Source organism: Puma concolor, chromosome E1 (assembly GCF_028749965.1).
Source record: "Puma concolor isolate L17-30 chromosome E1, mPumCon1.1.hap2, whole genome shotgun sequence".
NCBI lineage: Eukaryota > Metazoa > Chordata > Mammalia > Carnivora > Felidae > Puma > Puma concolor.
The window spans coordinates 61,885,976-61,903,636 of record NC_141680.1 but is presented as its reverse complement, the minus strand read 5'-3'; the positions used below and the strand labels follow the sequence as shown (position 1 = coordinate 61,903,636).

Sequence of the window (17,661 nt, the reverse complement as noted above, 5' to 3'; positions counted from 1 at the left end):
CATAAGGCAGCAAGAGAACCGCAGACAGAAAAGGAAGACGGAGGAAGGACCCCGACGGCCCCTCCCCCTCGCCACCTCGGCCCGGCTCAGCCCCCACCTGCTCCTGCCTGGACCCTCACCCATCGAGGCCAAGGGCCCCCCCGAATCAGCAGGGCCTAAGATGAACATCAACAGCCCTTATACACACAACAGTGAACAGTTACAGGACGTAAACGTACGGAACGCCCATTTCTAAATTTTTTTTTTTTTCAACGTTTTTTATTTATTTTTGGGACAGAGAGAGACAGAGCATGAACGGGGGAGGGGCAGAGAGAGAGGGAGACACAGAATCGGAAACAGGCTCCAGGCTCCGAGCCATCAGCCCAGAGCCCGACGCGGGGCTCGAACTCACGGACCGCGAGATCGTGACCTGGCTGAAGTCGGACGCTTAACCGACTGCGCCACCCAGGCGCCCCCGGAACGCCCATTTCTAAAGCAGAAAAGCAGATTGAGCACACAGAAGTAAACGACGTGAAACATAAAAAAAACCAGATGAGGAAATTTTTAAAAATTCTCCTGGAAAATATGAAGGAGGCTTGAAACACGGAAAAACGTTCCCACTTAGGTAGATACACCAACAGTCTTTTCTTATCGTTTTTTTAAGCAAGTTCTACGTGCGACACGGCACCGAACTCATGACCCCGAGACCAAGAGTGGCACACTTACCGAGCTGGCCGGGCGCCCTGGCACCAACATTCTTAGTATATCTGTTCTCCCTGAGTTTACCGCCAAATCCAATGCGTTTCGCATAAATATAACAGGCTATTTACTGCTTCCAAGAAACTGCCACTGACATTCTCATGGAGACACGACCACACAAGAAGGGCCAGGAACACAGAGAAACGGAAACCACGAGGGTCCAGCCCTCCCACGCCCCCAGACACCCTCCACGATCTGTCTGATTGGAATGGGGAGGCCGGAGGGTGGGGGGGCTATCCCACAAAGCCCACAGTCATACCCAGACACACATCTCCTGGATTTCTGATTTTATTTCATCAAAACCAGTTCTAATGCCCAGCCGACCTAAGCGCAGAAACGAAGCCATGTGGTGATGCTGAAGCTGGGAGACGGGCATGTGGGGCTCACCCGAGGGGCCTACTTCATATCTATTCGGTGGTGAATTCCCAGTGAAGACAGACTGAGTAAATCTAGAACCACACCGGAAGACGGAGGGGACGTGATGTGCATGGAATCTCTAACGCCACACGAGGACGTCAAAACCATGCCCCAAATTGTAAGTCAATAAAGAGCAGCGTAAGAATGCCCCATAAAAAGACGGCCGTATCTCCTGGAAAAACACAGCTAAAAGGGTTTGCTGCTAGGTAGGGATTACGCGCCAACTTCTAAAAATAACGTGTATGTTTATTACTTGGATGAACTTTTAAAACTTTACTTGAAAAGCTAAATAGAAAGTAACACAGTGACGTCACCTGAAGAAAGCAGCGGTCGGAACGCGGAGCACACAGTGCCGGGGCCGGGCCGGTGCCACCCGTGCCCGCACGGCACTCCGCGCACCTGCTGCCGGGGAAGCATCCCCGTTGTGTGCGAAGAGCAGCGGGGAGAGAGCAGCAGAGACAGGAAGCAGCTAGAAGGCCTGAGGACCGCATGCGGCTTCCAAGGACAAGAGGATTCCTGATCCTTCAAAGGAAAATGAGGCATCGATGTGAAGAAACCAGCAGTGACACGTGGCCCGTTGCACACGGGAGTAGTCTGTAATCAACCACACGAGACCCTTGGAGACAGGCTGTATCTCGCAGTCCCAAAGTGATCACCGGATGCATAAATATGAAAGCTTCGGGATGGTGAAATTCACAACACAAGTTTTTCCAGATTGTCCACACTTCCCACGCCTGTAAGCAAACTAACCCAAGGGGAGCGCCCCTGTTCTTCCGCAGACAGTTTGAGAACCCTGTGCTGAGGCGCAGGTCAGGGTCCAGCCACGTGGCCTTCCCCTCCCATGTCTCCTCCATACGGGCCAGGATGCTCCTCATAAAGTAAGGGTGTCACAGAGGAGGCTCGAGACAAGGCTCACATGTACGCGAGGTTTCCAAGTTCACTTTCACCACCAAGGCAGCGTGAACTAATCTGACGCTGACAGAGGCTGTGGGTCCCCTGTGTGGGGGCTCTGAAGGGCTGGCCCGCACGGAGATGGTCCATGTGGGAGCAGGGGCTCGGGACGCAGAGGGCAGCATCCTCACCCACGTGTTCTGGAAGCACCCAGCTCTTGTGCACGACTCCTGCCGGGACCCTCGGGGCAGGGGCGCCTGTGTCTTCTTTCTCTGGCTCACACACACCGTTTGTTACACGTCCGTGTGTGACCGTGTGGTTCCCACCGGGACCGTGAGGCCAGGCAGCATGGGACTCTGTCTTTACGTCCCTCCCACGGCTGCACACAACACACTCAGTTATTAGGGACTGATGTGACGGACACTGACTTCTATCGTTAGTAATGAAACAAGGAAAATGGAGAGTCCTTCCTGCTACTGATATGACACGAGTGAATCCCAGCGAACTGCTAGGAAGTCCGTATGTAGACGTCTTTGGGCGCTTACCTGTTCGCCTTAATTCCTGCTACTCTGCTATTTGGAATCTGCATGTTTAACAGTGAAGAAAATAATAAACGTCAACGTTCCTGGTTTGTCATCGGTGAACCGTGGATTTGTGCTCAGAGTGAGACAGAGCCAGGGTCCTGGGTCCTAACACTCTAATCAGCTGAATTTTCGTTGGCCCCATAAAACAAGATGAGGGTAACCGATAAATGGAAATCCAGTTCTGGGGCAGACAGGGAACATCTTATCGAGATAACTTGGACACATCCCCCAAAACCACATCCGCACAAGCACGCCGTGCCATTGGAAAGTGAGTTACAGGCAGAACTATCTAGAAGTTCAGTCTGCAAACGAACAGGATAAAAACAACCGCAGACCAGGTAGGAATGGGGTCAATCTGTGGAGCCTACTTTCAAATCCCCCAAATCCCCACCCCCAGAAGAAACCCCCAACGGAGCACAGGACCCCGGTGAACACCCAAGTCACTGTGACGCGACCAGCGTGGCCCCGAGTTTGGACCATCCAGTGACTGAGGGCTGCTGTGACGACCACACTGGGCAGCAAACCCCTCCCCGTCTTGGTAGACGCTTTGATCTGGGCCTTTTCATAAATTAAATACCCGTGCGTCCTGGCCGGATAGGCAGAAGTAGCTAGAGGTATTCCGACCATTTCTGCTCCAGGAGCCACAGCGGCGGCGGGCCTGCGGGCTGAAGGGGAGGGAGCGGCCTTGGGCGGGAGCTGACCTCACGGAGTCCCGCTCCGGGCCGTGTTTTTCCTATTTCCAGGAAGGCTTCTGGGCGGCTCATGTAGGGAAGAGTAAAGATGGGAGGCTGAGTCACAAAACAACTGAAAACATTTCCATTCACTACCGAGAGCAGTAACGGGGCATCGCCCTGGAGGGAAGCCCAGTCGTGTGTGCACAGAGCCACCCCCCTGGGGGCCGGGGCCGTGCATGCCGCAGGGGCGCTGCCTTTAGATGCAAGGGACCCTGTCCCCAGCAGCAGCATTTCCACAACTGGGGTGAGGAAACAGCTGTCGGATCGAACCGAAGGCAGAGTTCCCAAATTTGCAGGAGGCTGTGCGCGGGGACAGACGTCCTCTCCGACCACAGCGAGGACCAGGTGCCAGTGGTGGGGAGCTTCCGGGGAACGCAGGGTCTGCTGGGAGAGCAAGGGCAGGGGGGCGGTGGTGGGCGCCGTACCCCTCTCACGCCGCCCCTTCTGCCGGGCTACGTTACGAGGACACTGACCGAGATTGCGGTGGCTTTATTAGACGATGTGAACAAAACAGGAAATCAATCTCACCGCACGTACGTCTATCCCCCCGACCCACGGGCACTTCTCTCCTGAGGCCTCCTGCCACCACACGCGGAACAGTAAACCCCGCTGCCGACCATCACGCCCTCCGAGGACACCTCTGCCCCCACTTCGAACTGTCACAGGCGCACGGCGACGGCAGCACACGCACAGCCCCGACGGGCCCCCAACAGGCTTCCTGAGCACCGTCCCGCCAGAGAGCCGAGCCTCGCGGAGCCGCAGGCAGAAGGGGGAGAGGGTGGGATGCCTCGTGCCCACAGCCCAGGCGGGCGGGTCCCCGGAGGTCACGCTCACACGCGCCGTGCGCCCCCTGGTTCAGGAGCGCGGCTCGCCACCCTGGACGCCTGACTCTGCTCACGCGCATCAAAGCCACTGACCCTTAAAGAGAACAGGACAGGCTGCAGGGTCAGAAAGGCTTCTGAAGTCGCGGCCGCGGGCGCAAGAGCACGGCACTGACCAGGCAGCCGGCCCGTGCGAGGCAGAGACAACCAGAGGGGCAGGGCCCACACTAAACCCCAGGTATCGGGGAGCCTCCAAATTTGTGAATTCTTCCCCAGTGGCTCCCTCGCTCCTCGGGCTACAGAAAGCCCCACGCGCAGAGGTGAAGAGTTGCTCAAAGACAAGGCACCCCAACACAGGACCAGGCCACACCCGGAGACCTCACACCAGGTCCCAGGAGCAGCAGGCTGCCGGCTCTGTGGGGCCTGCGCCCGCTTCACACCCCCGGGCCACTGGGCACCTTCGGAGGGGACGGGACAAGTGCTTCCCGCTGCAGCCCCCGCGTCACTCCTGCTGCCACAGCATGCAGCCTTCCTCACTCTGCCCTCCCCCACGCGGCGACCGAACCAGGGTTCGGCTCCAGGGCAGGACCACCCACCCCTCCCGACATCAGTTCCACGGGGCAGTGCTGTTCTCCCAAGCCACGCACGAGGCCACGGCTGACGTTCCTCAGAGACGTCCATAGAATCAGGGACTCGTTATCGCTGACCTTGGCTCCACCAAGGTCTTCTCCTGCGGGGTCGCAAACAGATGATTTAGCCTCGCTTTCCACCTAGGCACAAAAAGGACCATTAACAGACGAGCATGAAAGGCACCACAAAGATGAATAATATGCCTCCTGGGGTTTTATGCGAATTAGTATTTTTAAGGGCTCTGAAATGAGAAGCACTAAATTAAATGTCACCACGCCATAGCGCGGTGGCAAAACCACAATGCCTGGATCCCGGCCACAGGGTCTGAGGGCAGGAGCGGCAGAGAAAGCATCGAGTCACACACGAGGTGACACGCAGTCCCTGCAACGCGGCCCGCGGTGGCCGGCATCCTGGCTCCAAGCCCAACCCTCCGGACGCAGCCAGGCACGTGTGTGGAACTTCTGCGGGAGGCGGGCGAGGAAGAGAAAAGAAAGGCTGCCCTGTGGCCGGACGAAGGAGAGCGTGGCCCCGAACCCCTCGCCCCCACGCCGTCCGCCTGCCCCTCGGTGACACCGGGCAGCCGCCTGTGCTACGGAGGCCTGAGCGGGGCGTGTGCCGCGTGCCCGCCTTCTCGTCAGGCTCCTCCTTGCGCAAGGACAGACCCCGGGGGGTCACCAGTGTGCCTGGAGCATGGGGGGTCGGGGGCTGCACTTGAGGGTCCCGTCCCCTGATAGATCCCGCAGCAAGGAGGCCCCGGGCAGCGCCAGCACCGCCCTCTCCTCTCCGGGGTGTCGAGCAGAGACCACGCGGCCTCGCCCGGCCAGGCGTGAGGGTATCAGCGATGTTTCCGCTCTCCCATCCTTCCTCGGCAGCAGAGAAGGAAGGGGTGAGCGAACATAATGTTAGAATTTGGGCCGGTTTCGTCCCTGGTCTGGGGTCTTGAAAATGTCTCACCCTCCACCCCTTTCCAAGTAGGAAGCACGGACTTCCGGGAAATGCTGGGCAGGAGGAAGGTCAGGTCTGCTCACAGGACAGCTGTCCTAGGCGGTAGCCCCACACGGAAGGCTCCAGGCCCTGGCAGTTCAGGGACTTTGTGCTCCTGCCTCTCAAAAAGCACTGCTTGCTGCTACAGCCCCTTCTGTTCGCACTAACCCGACCTAAGCCAAGCCACCGCACGTACGGTCACCACCATCACGGTCACCGCCACCCTCACCCTCATCCTAACCACCCCCAGTATCATCACCACCGTCCTCAATGCCGCTGCCAACAACACCACCGTCAGCCACAACCGTCACCGTCATCAATTTCTTACGTGACAACTTCCTGAGGAACCTGCCAGGCTCGTTTGGCTTGATCCAAATCCATTCCTCAAAACTCGGTATGTCTCACTTGCTGAAAACCCTTTGATGGCTTCCCACGGACCCCAAAAACTCTTCAGAACGGCCCTTCAGTCCCTGCAAAACCTCGTCTGCAGAGCCTCTGAGAGTCTACGCTCCGGGCACAAGGAAGTATCTTTCAAGTCTTATGTTCTTACCCACCTCCTAGCCCTTGTCCGGACCCTCTTCCTACTTTTCCTCGACCCCCAATTCCAAGTCTTGCCTGGGCATTTCCTCTTCCTTCTTACATCAAGTTAAATGTGAATTCTCGAGAACTCACTCTCAGGTACTCCCAGAAACGGGTTAGGTTCCCCGTGCCAAACGCTCCCATAGCACACGTAGGTCCCTGACCGCAGCACGTATGACCCTTGACTCCACCTGCTTCTTACCCCTCTGTCTGCTCTCCCTCCACCTTCTTCCTGCCCCGATTGGTAAAAGTCCTATGAAGGCAGGGACCAGCACTTCCCTGGTCAATACCTGGCATGTGGTTGGCACTTAATAAATGTTTGTGTATGAACAAATGATAAAGACTCACTGCTAGAGTTCGCAAAGCCCAGCGAGCTCCTCCCAAAAGAGCTGTTCTGTTGGAGTACTGGAGTATCCCAATTGCTTAGGATTTCAAAACCTCCAGTTCTGCTGGGACGGAGGACGGCGGTGAAGCCGGTGCCTGCGCCACAGAACCCAGGCCCCGTGGCAGATGATGTCCCGCCTTCGCAGGCTGGCCTGCCGCCCCAAACAAGCTCAGAGCGGACGCTGGAGGGAACGTGAGCGCCCGCGGACGCGCCCAGCTAATGCAGCACGGCGAGACGCGGCTGGCACTTTCTATAAGCAGGCACTCCTGGGTGGACAGGTGACCCTCCCGAGAGCCACGCCGTCTGTCTGGTGTGAAAAGCCAGGAGTGCTGTCCGCGAGCAGAGACAGAAGGAGAGAAGATTTACTTTGTCACTGGCAAATGTACACGTCTTCCAAGGTTTATAACGGCATGAAAAGTAACGAAAAGACCTCTCCCTTGTCCGGACAGCTCCGTGGAGATGAGAGGACAGAGGAGCAGCGGGACACCGAGACAGACACCTGACTGCAGGCTGCAGGGGGGCCTCCCTAAGGCAAAGACAAAGCAGACAAGAGCAAACGCAGGAAATTAGATGGCAGCGGGGCAGGAGTGGGGCGGACGGCTGACTGGGTGATCCCACTCCTCCGCCTTGGCTGCAGGACCAGCGTGAGGAACGGCACGGCGTCCGCAGGGGCAGGAGTGCACACGTGGTCATGACCTCGGCACGGATGACCTCTCCTCTTCGAGCCATTCCGACGCATCGCTGCTGTACTTAGACCGTCCTGTAGAGTCATGAGGCCTTCGCGGCCAAGTGCTCTGAGGCTCCCGTCGCCAGCCAGGTCCCCAGCGTCCAACGAGGCTCCTCACTCCCCCAAGGGTCAATCTCCACCCTGCGTTCCGTGGCTCTCCTCCCCAGCCTCCTCCCTCCAACCCCGGGCGTGGCTGTAACTCAGCCTCCCTTGTCTCACACCACAAGCTCCCCGTGGGTGCAGCACAAACCTACGATGGAAGAATCCCTTGCCTTGCTCCTCGCGGGCCCACGCCCCCGGGCTCCCCACCTGAATCGCTGGCGTCAGCCGGTTCTGAGTCACTGAGACCACGCACCTCGATCCCGTCCCTCCCTCCGCTCTCCCCCTCACACCCCCTTCGTCCGGGGCTCCCCAGGCCTGGCTCAGTGTGCCCGGGGCATGTCCCTCACACACGGCTGTCCTGCCTCTGCTTCATCGGGGGTCAAAGGCCCCCGACTGTCCTCAGGCCTCCTGGCCAGCCTCTCTCCACGTCCTTCCAGTCTGGCAGAACTTTCCTTCCCAAGCACACCATCAGGCCACTCGCGTCCTAAAAGCGGATCCTTGGTGGTGGGGCCCACTGCACTGTCCCCACGGGAGCACCGCCACGCCCGGGCATGGAGCACAGCTCCGTCAGCCACCTGCCCCCACCGGCCCTCCCCGGGTCTGGCTGCGCTGGGCCCCTTGGCCGCCCTGGCCGGGCCTGAGCAAGCCCTTGCCTCCTCCCGAGGCTCCTTGCAGCTCTGGGCCCACAGGGGCCACCTCTCACTTCTCTGTGAGAACGACGTGGTACGCCTCGCCTTCCGACACCAAGCTGGTGAGGACAGGACCCTGTGAAGTTCCCCAAGTCCCCGTCTCTGGACACACAACAGTCATACAGGGAAACTGCAGGGCACGAATTCACAGGTGTCTGAGCAACGCTGACTTTACTGACCTATCGTTTACCTGAAATTAACCACAGCACAACTGCATTATCCCGACGGAACTTTGCTCATCCCAACATGGACCTCGGAGCCAATCCGTGCAGTACAAATTCAATCTCCCGCTCGATTTGCACATTTTCTTTCCTCTTCCAGTGTTTCCGTTATCTCCTAGTAAGATGCTATCTGTCTCATTTTTTCTTGATGGTATTGTGACACTGGGCTTTGCCCCCAATCCCTAAATTTAAAAAACAAAAACAAAACAAGCTACCACTTCTCTTATGACTTTAAATGGAGCACCTGAGTAGTTGAAGTATAAGCAGGAGGTGGGAAGCGATGTTTCAGTCAATAACCCTCCTTGAGAATCTCTGCTGACCCAAAGGACTCACCCCCCCCCCCCCCCAAGGGCTCAGGCTGACGGCGGACGCAGCGCTGGCTCCCAGCACCACACACACACGGCTGTGGTCTGCATCTAACACGGAACTGGTGTCCTTGCAAACTCGCCATGGAAAGACGGATCTTAAACAAATTAAAACCGCCTCACAAACAAACAAACCAACCCCCAAAACCACACAAGCAGCCACAGCCCGTGGCAGGGCGGAAGGCGGAAGGCGGAGGCGTCCCGAACCGGCCCGGCCGCTCAGGCAGCGGCCACGCCCGGTCCTTCACGCCCTCGAGTTGCACCTGTGCAAGCTGAGTTCTGGTCACCTGCGGGCACAACCGAGGTCACTTGGTTTCAGAAGCCGAAGGAGCAAACTTCAGAAGAAGTCTAGAGACACAGAAGTCATCGACCACCTTCTGGCAATTTCTAGTACCCTTTCATATTATTCTAGAATTTTCGCTAATGGAAACGGAACGCATAAGGTCGCCCCCTCTGTGTCATTGTAAATGACCTCTCGGGGGGACCTGGCTCTGCGAATGGCCAACAGTAATGGGCATCTCCACCTGTAGGGGACATCGTTCGGGTAAAAGGCCGTTCAGCTTCAGGCCTCGCTGCCCTGCATCTGCCCAGAGAGCTGACTGGACTTGGATTCACGTTTGGTCCGACAACCCAGGGCTCCCTTCTACTAAGCAACGGGTTACCTCTAAGATGTATTTTTGCTTTTTCACAGACTCTCCCCTCCACTCACGGCGCACGGTCAAAGCCCCAGCACATCCTGTGCCAGCAGTCGGCCCCGCCTACCTCAGGGGTCAGCTCAGTAGCCGACGGGCACATTTTCAGGTGTCCCGCCCCACAAGCCCCACCCCGACTGGCCAAGGGCAGGGCCGTCTCCGAGGAGGCTCACTGGCGCGAGACGCGGGTCTGCACCACCCGCCCCAGACGTAAGATCCGGGTGACTTTCGGGGGCCGACGTGGGCTGCTCGCCCTGAACCCCACGTCGCACCTCTGGACAGGCTGCAAACAAACCGAGTGCCAGCGAGGCCTCTCTGGGGGGTCTCCCGCTCCTCCTCCTCTGCACCCCGGGGGCCAGCTCTGCTAGGGGTTCCTCACCCCTTGGGCACAGTCTCTGTCGGGGCTCCCAGCCCTCGCCGCCCGATGCCGGACGGGAGCTGCCGAGGGGAGGCTCTGCTGTGCCCACTGGAGAGTCCCGCCCCTCTGCCAGAGTTAGGGTCCCCGAGACGGAAGACCTGGGATCCGGCCACGCATCGGTGACTTATTTATCAGCATTCCACCCGGGACCATCTGGGAACCACCCCGAACCTCCACTCCCTCCTGAAATAACTAGAACGGTCCTGCCTCTGCCCACTTCACAGGCTGTGAGGACGACGTGAGCAAACGCACGGCGGGGTGCCTGGAAAACACAGCCAGTGAGGAGAGGAGGGCAGAGGACGCGCCAGCTACCGTCCCGAGCCCTCACTTACGCCCGCTCGCCCACCCGCACGAGCACCACGCCAGCCAGGCATCAGGAGCGCCCCCGCTTTACAGACAGGGAGCTGAGACACAGAGAGGTGCAGTAACCACCACAGGTCACACAGCTGGCGTGTGGCAGGGCCCGTTTCAAGTCAGGCAGCCCGGCTCCGGACTCCCGGGTTTTACCACTCAGTCAGCGGAGCCCCGGGAGACTGACGGAGAGCCTTCCCACGTGTTGGCAAACTGGGGACAAGCAGGAGACAGGAAGACATAAGGGACAGGTCTGCTATCCTAACGTGATGGTCCTGCCTTGGTTCCGCGGCCTCTGGGCTCCAGCACGGCAGCACCCCCCACCCCCCCACCCTCTCCAGCCCCCCCAACTCCCACCCCCGCCGCCCCGAGAGGGGCCGGAACCCCTGCAGATCCTGAGGGCTGAGCCAGCCACACGCAGGCCAGCCGGGCTCTCACGGAGCCCCGGGACCCAGCAGCCGAAGCCTCTCACGGCTACTGAGTTTTGCCCACGTCCACACACCACATTAGCACTGAAAACACTGCTCCCTCCTAACATTAACGCCCGACGACCCCCAAGCAAGATCGATACCTGCTGGTTACCTGGAACACTTAGTGTTTACCAACCTGCCTGGTGGGGAGACAAAGAGAATCCAGAATTTCATAAGCTGTGCGGGGTGGATGGGAGAGGGCGGGGGTAGGGGCAGAGGAGACTGGACTCCGGGCCCCGGGGCTACAGCATCCAGTGGACGCAGGGACACGGGCGTTCCACATCTGCAACCTTGTTCTGGCCACTGATGCGGCTGGCGGAGCGCTTCTGAACAGGGCGCTCTCTCTACCACAGGACGTGTTCTCTCTGACAGTAACAAGACGAGGAAGGAAACAAATCGACACCGAGAGGCCTCACGCCGAGGAGGAAACAGGTACTTGTTAAATGGCTGCCAAACCGGGCCAGCCAAGCGGTGGGCTAAGGCCGCGCCCCCAGGCGAGCCCGTCACCCGGAAGCTGGCTCCGTGCATCCAAAGAAACAGCCACCAAAGTGATTCGTGACAAAGTGATGCCCGACGCCTCTCACCAGCCAAGTCTGTTCTGAGCAAGGCCCCAAGCAGGGCTGCCCGTGGGCCCAGCAGCAGCCACAGGAGAGCCAGACTGTCGGAGTCCCTGGTCCTAAGGTACAGCCGTAAACGTCTCAGAAGCATGCTCGCTGGTCCCAATTATTTACTTTTCAAAGGAAGTTCTGATTTCGTGTTCGGTTCCTGATGTTCGTGATGACGCTCTCTGTCGGGCTAATCCGATTTCCATGCGGAGGGAGCATCGGAGACCCGGGAGAGACACGCGGGAGCGAGCTGGGAGCCCCGCGGGAGGTGTCGAGGCCCCGGTGACCTCCCACCGGCCCCCTGCCTCCGCCTCTGCGCTCCATGTTTGCGGAGTCTGCCTTCCGGGCTCAGGCTCGTCCGCTCCGCCCTTGGTTTCGAGGGCGCTACTGGGGACGGTTTCGCCGGCCCTTGACGGGACGCCCTGGCTCCTTCCCGCGGCTGGGCCCGCGAGCGCACGCGTGGCAGGGAACCAAAAGCCCTCGGGGAAGGGCCCCGGCACAAGCTCCCCGTCTGTGAACCCCTGTTCGAGGCCAAAGGAACTCCTCAGGTTTCCGACACACATCTTCCCAGCGTGAGCAGTTTCACACAGACTTGGGAACATCCTTGCCTCTCTCTACTTTGCGCCTTAGCCAGTGACAACCCTTCCTTCCTTCCTGAATGTGCTAAGGAGGCGGGAGAGAACCACGACAGCTGGCTTTCCTGTCAAAATCCACAAAGTCGAGGCTTCTCGACGGGGTCCAAATCCACTTCTGAAACAGGGGCTCACCTGGTGTGAACAGACCTGCCCAGAACACGCCATCCTCCCATGCTCGGTGAGGCCCGGGGACAGGCTCGGCGGCCACGGGTGCGGAGGGGGCTCCTGGCATCTGACCGGTAGACGCCAGGGAAGCTGTCCTCACACGTGTGGGGACGCCTACGGCCACAAAGACGGACCATCCGGCCCTGAGGTGAGCACTGCCACTTTGGGAAACGCTGCTTTCAGGGGAAGAACGAAGGTCTGATTCCAACGAGGACCTCCGGATTCTAACCCAGCAAGACGGAAACAAGCACGGTGCAGAGAGATGCACACAGTGTATGGCCAGTCTTACCTAATGTGTGTGTGTGAGTACACACGTGTTCACAGACACGCCCGTCATGAGAACGTTCACGCGGCTGCTGCAGACGGAAGGACGCAGGGTGAAGAGGCAGGAAGAGAAACCAGATTTTTTTTAAATGTTTTATTATTCATCTTCGAGAAAGAGACAGAGACACAGACAGAACCCCAAGCAGGCTCCAGGCTCCGAGCTGTCAGCACAGAGAGGGGCTCGAACTCACGAGCGAGATCATGCCCTGAGCTGAAGTTGGACGCTTAACCGACTGAGCCCCCCAGGCACCCCTAAAAGCCAGACTTCTCGTTTTGTGTACGTGACTTGGGATCCACTAAATATTTTACGTAACTGTAAAGCAGAATTAAAATTTTTAAAAAGCTTTTCTTAAACATCTTAAGCAAAAGGACACCAACGAACACAACTGTGCACCTGGCTGGCTGTACTGCTGGACGGGGAGGAACGCATCCACGTGACTTTAAAACAGGGTGACCTGGGGCACCTGGGTGGCTCGGTCGGTTGAGCATCTGGCCCCTAATTTGGGTTAGGGTCGTGATCTCAGTATCGTGGGATGGAGCCCCACTTTGGGCTTCATGCTCAGCATGGAGCCTGCTTGGGACTCTCTCTCTCTCTCTCTCTCTCTCTCTCTCTCAAATTTATAAAATAAAGAAAAAACAAAAAGAAAAACAGGGTAACCTCACTCTCTATCTGTGGCCTGGTGCCAGAGAGAACCGCAAATGCCTGGTGAACAGTTTTTGGTAAAAGAACACTGGTGCTATGTTGGTTGTTGCTTTCTGAACGTGCTGATGTGATGTGGCATGCAAGAAATGAGTGACTGTGTTGGTGCCCATGAAAAATCTCAATGGTCGGTGTGGGAGAAGGCAGATCCGTGGGATTAAATAAAAACCTTGCAGTTCCGAAACCTAATCAGTAAGCACTCATAATACATTCTACCTTCATTTACTTATTTATTTTTTTGAGACAGGGAAAGTGCTCATGCCTGTGTGAGCAGCCAAGGGGCAGAAGGAGAGAGAATCCCAAGCAGGCTCCACACTGTCAGCACAGAGCCCAACGCGGGGCTCAGTCTCAAGACCCTGGGATCGTGACCTGAGCCAAAATCAAGAGTCGGACACTCAACTGACTGAGCCACCTGGGTGTCCCTTATAACGCATTCTACCATTAAAACAGAGAGGCAGCGGGGAGAGAAAAGTCTGAGTGTGGGCAATGGGCACCCCCGGGACCCAGATTAAGCTCTCTAAATCCCATTCCCACTCAGCTGACTGAAGACCTGGGCAGAAAACGTACAAAATGAGAACGGAGCATCCTGCCTGGTCACACCAGCTAGGAAAGAAGTGATCACAAGCTACCAGGCCCATATCAGACGGACTCGGGAGCCAAATCACAGAGCCCCCCGCCCCCCGCCCCCACCGGCCAAAGAGGAAACAAGGCCAAGGAGGAAACAACGTGCACGCCAACGTTTAACAAGTGTTACGTTTAACAAGTGTTACGGTTACGCTTTTTTTAAATTTTTTTTTTTCAACGTTTATTTATTTTTGGGACAGAGAGAGACAGAGCATGAACGGGCGAGGGGCAGAGAGACAGGGAGACACAGAATCGGAAACAGGCTCCAGGCTCTGAGCCATCAGCCCAGAGCCCGACGCGGGGCTCGAACTCACGGACCGCGAGATCGTGACCTGGCTGAAGTCGGACGCTTAACCGACTGCGCCACCCAGGCGCCCCGGGTTACGCTTTTAATGCACGCTGACTGGGACAAACACACACCCTGCAGGTTACCTTAGGAGACGCCCAGTCATTATTCTGAAATCTGCTAAACAAAGGAAAGTAAGTATTGGTATTGGCTTTCCTACATGAACTCTACCTTGAGATACCCAAATAATCGGTGAGAGGTAGTTTCTTTTTACGGCAATCAATATCCCAGTTAACAGGCAAGGGGGGGGGTGACAGAATTACATCATCACCATTTTACAAATTCTAATCGATGGATCCAGGTATGAACATCAATGTCTGCTAACCTCACTGAGAGAACACAACCAGTCATCACACACATCCTAGGGGAAGTACCCACCACCGCCTATGGAACGCCATGCCCCCCGAGCACCCCTCCGATTCGACCGAATCTGCCGAAGCCTCCAGATTGACCTATCACGTAGAGGACAGTCAAGGGCAGGTGAGTGTGGCTTACCTAGAGCCAGGCGGGGAGAAGCAACGCGCAAAGTCCAGACAGCAAGGACCTCTACAGGAGCACATGGCCCGGTGTCTTCAACCAATAAATGGCAGGAAGAGACAGACACACGGAGCAGGATGGGGGCAGGGTTCTGACTTGCAGAGATTCTATGGATTAAGAGGGCACATCAACCAACCACAATGTATTCACCTTACTTGAACCCTGATTCGAATAAATTCCACGTGTGTGTTTTTTTTAAGTCATGATTATCTTTATTATTTATTTATTTATTTATTTATTTATTTATTTATTTAATTTTGAGCCAGAGAGGGTGTGCGGGGGGGGGGGGGGGGGGGGAGGGTGGGCTGGGAGCAGAGAAAGGGAGAGAGAGGATCCTAAGCAGAGTGGGGCTCAATGTCATAAACCACAAAGTCATGGACCTGAGGCGAAATCAAGAGTCAGCCGCTCAACCGACTGAGCCACCCAGGTACCCCAAGTCATGCTTACCTTTAGAACTACACTGAAGTATTTACAGATAGAATTATATGTGTCTGGAGTTTGCTTTAAAGTGAGCGGGGTGGGGGGGGGGGCGCCTGGGTGGCTCAGTCGGTTGGGTGGCCGACTTCGGCTCAGGTCATGATCTCGCGGTCCGTGAGTTCGAGCTCCGCGTCGGGCTCTGGGCTGATGGCTCAGAGCCTGGAGCCTGCTTCCGATTCTGTGTCTCCCTCTCTCTCTGACCCTCCCCCATTCATGCTCTGTCTCTCTCTGTCTCAAAAATAAATAAATGTTAAAAAAAATAAAAAATAAAAAAATAAAAAAAAAATAAAGTGAGCGGGGGGAGTGGGTGAGAGAGGGGAGTGGGGGCAGCAGAGATGAAAAAAGGCTGGGAACAGGTTGATAACTATCGAAGACAGATGACAGCAGATGTGGACTATTTCCATGATAAAAAGTTTAAAAATTAACACGAATAGGCCACAGAAAACAAATGAAGAGACAAACAAGCAAACGGTATCTCCAAGTGTTCCCACGATGAACACGAACTCCCCTAGAGTCACTTGTACACATAGCGATAAAGTCAACATTGGCCATCTTTTATTAAAATTGGCTTACACGAAGCCATTTGTTCATGGCTCAGCCAGGCATTTTACGGTGTCCAGACAGATGAAAGTCTGAAATGTGCTGTAAGCACAGGTAAGACATATGTGCCAATGGCGTGAGAGATTGGCACATCTGGACATAACCTGCTTCACGAACGTAACACAAGTCCTGTAAACAAAAGAAAGAGTAACGATAGAGTGAGGTCTTCGGCTCAGCCCTAACTGGGAAACGCGTCCGCGAGTAAGCGTGCCGCTTCCCCACGGGGCTCACTGCCCTTCCCGGGCTGAACGGATGCCAGCTCCTCCTGACGGGGCCATCTCTGCGCCTCAGTCAGTGCTCTGGCCACACCGTCTTCTCTGACCGGCAGTCCTGCACCAGAGGCCAGATTCCCGCCAGGGAGGCCTCGGGGAGGGGCCCCGGCCCGGCCTTGGGTGACACAAAACAGTGGGGCACGGGGTCCTCTGCTTGTGCTCCTGGCGCGCCAGGCTGCTCCGTGGTTTCCGGGAGGAAATACGTGATTTATCGAGCAGACCGGGAGACGCGTCAACTTCTCTAAGACTAACGCTGCCGTGGGGAACGTGGACATCGACGTGTGCGTCCGCTCACCGGCCTCTGCCGTCTGGAGGCCCCCAGAGTGTCGGCCAGCCTCAGAAGGCAATCCTGCTCGTGGGTGAGACTCCAAAAGGTGAAATGATCTGATAAAAGTTTAGAAACGCTTGAAGCAACATTTCGAGGCAAAGTCCTACCCAAATCGGAAATGCCACCTTCCAGTACTTGATTTCTTGCAATCCCTCAGAACTGCAACAGGCCGGCCGCTGTTTTGCTTAAAAGGCCACCCCAGGGCCACCTCCGTCCCTCAAGGCGCGGTTTCGGGGCCGTTTTTGTCAATTAGGGTCGTGTCAGTTAGGCGGCCCACTCACCCGCCAGGGCTCGAGGCTGGGGACAGAGGCTGCACTTCGTCCCTGTGTGCCCTGGGCAGGAGGCGGCCCGAGGGTGGCAAGCCCACGGTGCGTTCCTGCCTCTGCTCTGGAGAGACATCTAGTCTCAGTAACAGAGATGGCAAAGCTAATAAAAAAGGGGGGGCGCCTCCCACACCCTTCACCCCTGCAGCAGAGCTCTCCTCGTCCTGGAGGAGACGTCCTCGTCCCACGAGAGCTGCCCCTCGTGCTGGAGGGGCAGAGGGTCTCCCGGCAGCAAGCTGAGCAGACAGGCTGGAGGGAAGGCAGCCAGAAGCTCCGGGACATCGTTCTCCTTGACGAGAGAGCGGTTGTCCCTCCTTTCTCTCTCTGAGCACAACTCTACGGTTTGGGCCTGCAGCGGCTACTTTGCCATCATGAGAGCAGAGTCCAGAAAACAGAGACTCATCCAGAATCCTGACAGTACTGAGCCACGTTCATAACCAGTCCCGGAACCACGTACCGTCAGTCCACCGTGAGCTGGAGAGGCGGCCCGGTGTGACGGCTGAGAGCCAGAGCTCCGGGCGGACGGGGCCCAGCCCATCCCAGCCCTGCGGTCCTGGCAGAGTGCTGGCCTCCCCAGCGCTCCACTCCCTCGGCTGTGAGTCGGAGGGGCCGGGGGGGGGGGGGGCACCTCAGTTTTTGTGCAGCGTGAATGACCCAACACGAGAAAGCGCTCAGGACAGGGCCCGGCACACGGCGCCCGCCACGTGATGGTGACCAGCGGCATCGGGTAGGCGGCCGACAGGACCGTCCCCGGCGCGGGGCCGGCCCTCAGCGCGCAGCCCTCTGTACGTGCTCAGTCCCCGAGACCACTGCTCCCACGGTGCCCCTCCCACTTTCCCGTGGCTGTCTCTAACCAGAGGCCACCGGCCCACCTCTCCTCCCCGTCATCCGCACGCCATCCGCACGGCCCTAATCCCACGCGACCGC

The 17,661-nt window shown here is 57.3% G+C and overlaps 1 protein-coding gene across 4 annotated transcripts in view; it reads right to left on the bottom strand.

Annotated features, from left to right (window-relative positions):
- The window catches only part of RPTOR (regulatory associated protein of MTOR complex 1), a 335,760-nt gene that overhangs the window by 196,829 nt on the left and 121,270 nt on the right, over window positions 1–17,661 (bottom strand). The window contains exon 1 of one of the 4 annotated variants that reach the window (XM_086685562.1): window positions 9,177–9,247. The exons of the other annotated variants lie outside the window; for them this stretch is intronic. The gene's annotated coding sequence lies outside the window, so the exon portion shown is untranslated. Of the gene's footprint in view, window positions 1–9,176; window positions 9,248–17,661 lie in introns of those variants that run through there. 4 annotated transcript variants of the gene reach the window in all.